This window comes from Cicer arietinum, chromosome 5 (assembly GCF_000331145.2).
Source record: "Cicer arietinum cultivar CDC Frontier isolate Library 1 chromosome 5, Cicar.CDCFrontier_v2.0, whole genome shotgun sequence".
Lineage (NCBI taxonomy): Eukaryota > Viridiplantae > Streptophyta > Magnoliopsida > Fabales > Fabaceae > Cicer > Cicer arietinum.
The window spans coordinates 36,263,681-36,267,528 of record NC_021164.2 but is presented as its reverse complement, the minus strand read 5'-3'; the positions used below and the strand labels follow the sequence as shown (position 1 = coordinate 36,267,528).

Here is a 3,848-nt window from a genome sequence, read left to right as displayed (position 1 = left end):
TATATATATATATATATATATATATATATAATAACTAAAACATGTGAACATGAGGTTAGCAGTGATGTTGTCAAATAGTGGCTATAGTATATATAACATGTGGGATCTATGTCAGGGACCAAAAGGAGTAACCAAAAATAAAATAAATACATTACAAAATGAGTGTTAAGGATACCAAATTTAATCAGCCTTAACAGTCTCCATGACAAATAGTTGTCTATCCCCCTGAATAATAATACAGCCAATATTACACACTTTTTTAGAGAGAGATCAATTATTCTTGTAAGAAACAAAGCTGATAATTTACCACATTAGTTGTTGGAGCAATCTCTAGTAAATTCTCGACAAGACTCTGCATCTCTCTACCACGTTCATTCCTGTCATTTCAAGAACAAGAACAAAATATGCATAATAAACTTCTAGTAAAACTGCACTCCATCAAGAAACAGTAATGCATTATTTCATAGGGAAATACACATTTATGTATTAAAATTCAAGAATATATGTAGAACAAAAACAAAGTGTTAAAAAGAGAGTTAGGTATCTTAAAAGTAGCTTTACTTGACAGTAATATATTGTGGATGTTGTGTACTCTGGAATATTTTAGCTTTACATAACTCTCTTTTTAACACTTTGTTTTGAGAGTTGCTGGGAAAATCCATCGTGGATTTAGATCCCATCTCTCAAATTTCTATCTAAAAGATAGAGAAGGAAACACAAATGCTGAACCTCCAAAAATATATCAACATTATATATCAAAGGATGAATGGAGAGCATTTGTTTCCAAACGTTCTGACCCGGCGTTTGTCGTAAGTGATTAATTTATTAGCATTTGTGTTTTATTATTCATATTCTTAGCGTATTTTAACTTTTTACACAATTGCTATTTTTTTTTATATAGAATATTAGTAAGGCAAATCACGAACGGGCAAGCAACCCAAAACACCCATACAAGAAATGACGTATGGGATATGCACGCCTTGAACAACAAATTGTAAGTAATTAAACATCACTTTTATATAATGAAGTAATTTGTATTATAAACTATAGTGTGTAACTAATTTGTATTATTTTTTTTATGATTTTAATGAATAGAGAAAAGACACCCAAGCCGATCAACCCTTGGGTCGTCATATATTGTGGAAGGAAGCGCGTGTTAATAAAGAAGGAGTGGTTGATAATGAAAATGTCAAAAAAGTATATAAAGAACTTTGTGTAAGTATATTATCACTTTAATATTTTTTAATATTGTATTTTAAAAATGCTATTGAACTTATCTTTTTAATGTTACATGTATTTTAGGAAATTATTGAACAAAGTTCTGAAACTCAAGAGGGCAACAAGGATACGTGCAGGGACATTCTTGGGAAAGTGTTTAATGTCCCTGAGTATTCCGGTCGAGTGAGGGGGAAAGGATTTGGCGTAACTCCCAAAAGCTTTTTTCCTCAAGAGAAGCGCCAAAAACCTTCCAACGAGGAAGTATTAGAGAAGCTCAGAATCCTATCGGAGCAAGTGGCACTCTTGGTGAATACGAATAAAGACAAGCAACTTCCGGTTCAGCTCCAACCTGAAATACAAATGGAGAGTGAAACCGGGAGTTGCAACGTCGGTTTGAAGAGTATTCCCGAGGTAATTAATTACTTACTACTTACTTGCTTATGTAATTACTTATGTATTAAACAAACTTATATATTAACTGTACTTATGTTTTAACTATTGATGTAGGGTGTCACTACATGTGTCCTATACTTGTCCTCGCCGACTCAACGGAAGGTGGGAAAAGGAATATTGCACAATACTTCGGGAGAAGTATTGCACAATATTCCGATCCCCGCGGGCCATGTCAAAGTATCGCCTACGGTTGCTTTCGAACCAACTGCACCGTTGCCCATACCGGACAACGATGGAGATATGAAGTTCTTAAGCGACGCTATTGGCAGTTACGTGGCATGGCCCACACACCTTGTTGCCCTCCAAAAAAAGATTCCCAAGGACAAATCAGTTACATCTCCCGAAAAGGTTTGTCACATTTATTGCCTAAGGTTTTTCATTTTTTCAGATTCAATAAACTAACATTTTACCTCATTTTTGTAGGTCCAAATAAATAAACCACCCCTACAGCCAAAAAAAGGCAGCAAACCTCAAAAATTGGAGGTTAATAGGGCTGCCAAACTACAAAGGCTGGAGGGTAATAAAGCTGCCAAACTTGCAGCAACAAAAAATCTGGATCGGGGAAAATCGGTCGCTGCTGCTGCTGCTCCTAATAAAAGTCAGCCACGCCTTGGTAAATACGGGGCGTGTCTTGACATCCAAATAAAAAGGAACATGGGCAGCAGCAACGATTCGCCCATTGTACAAATGAATCAAGACATCTTTGGAGATGAGTATATTGAATACCTCGAAAAGGAGCAAATGTACGATCTTCTCGAACATAAGGAGCTGAGTGTTACTGTAATCAGCTTGTACATAAGGTAAAAAATACTTTTAATTGCATTTATTTGTAATTAATTAAATGTATTGGTAATTAATCTAGTTTAAAATTTTCATTGAAGGTTTTTGTACGAGAAGGTCGTGTGCACGAGGAAACTGTCAAATAAATACTCATTCTTGTCTCCGCATAAGATGTCGATGTTCAAACTCGATCCAGACAATGTAAAACACTACATTGTAGATATGTTTTTAAGAAATAAAGAAAGTGATAAATTGTTCTTGGCACCATATAATTCAGGGTACGTAATTTTATCTTTTTTAATTGATGAGAATTTAATTTATTAGTTGTCTATAAACAAAATTGCTTAACCAATTTTTTGTTGTTGTAGGGCACATTGGGTGCTATTTGCAATCAATGCGGTCTCTGAAGTGATATACTATTTGGATCCCGTGCACGGCGATTACACCAATCACCCCGGAATAAAGAATATGCTCGACACGTAAGTAATATTCATTTATTTCTTACATATATATATTTATATATATATATAAATATTCATGCTCTAATAATCACATTTATTCATTCGATAGTGCCTTAAAAGTTTATCGAGCTCAAAGAGGTGCTAAAGTGTCGAAGCAGAAGTCTAATAACATTACATGGATCTCAATAAAGTGCCCTCGTCAAACAAATAACATCGACTGTGGGTACTACATATTGAGATTCATGAAGGAGATTGTTGAGAAGAATAAAACTATTATCCCAGAAACGGTACGGTATTTGCATTATATGATTTTCATATATAAATTATCTATATATTTGATACTAACTTAATATAATATGTTCAATTTTTATATTGCAGTACTTTGCCAATTCCAGTCCATCATATTCTGAGGAAGATCTGATGGAATTAAAGGAAGAATGGTGTCAGTACGTGCTTGACATGAAAATTATTTGATTTTCTGGGAAATAGCTTGCTGCTGGGCAAGGGATCTGAATATTATATGGTAGCTAGTGCATATAATGTATATTCTGTTAGTTATTATATGTAAATGATCATAGGACACAATATATGAACATGCATATGGATCTGAATGTAGTTTAGGTTGTAAATTAGGTTATATATATATACGTATCTGAATGTAGGTAATTAGGTTGTAAATTAGGTTGTATATATGTATCTGAATGTAGTTACTTAGGTTGTAAATTACAGAGTTACATATATGTTAATAAAGTTACAGAGTTCTGATTTCTGTTCTACTGATTGTGTGAACTGATTGTCTATAATATGTTCTGTTCTACTGATTGTGAAGTGATTTTGGATCAAAAATAATTTTGGGTACAAAGATAAAAGACAGCGCTTTTTAAAAAAAGTGCCATAAAAAGCTAAAAAGCACCTTTCATTTCAAATAATTAATTT

General features: G+C 33.5%; 1 pseudogene; it reads right to left on the bottom strand.

Moving 5' to 3' along the window:
• LOC140920434 (7-hydroxymethyl chlorophyll a reductase, chloroplastic-like) overlaps nucleotides 1-662 on the bottom strand; it is a 1,417-nt pseudogene extending 755 nt beyond the window's left edge.
• Between the last annotated feature and the right edge of the window lie 3,186 nt (nucleotides 663-3,848).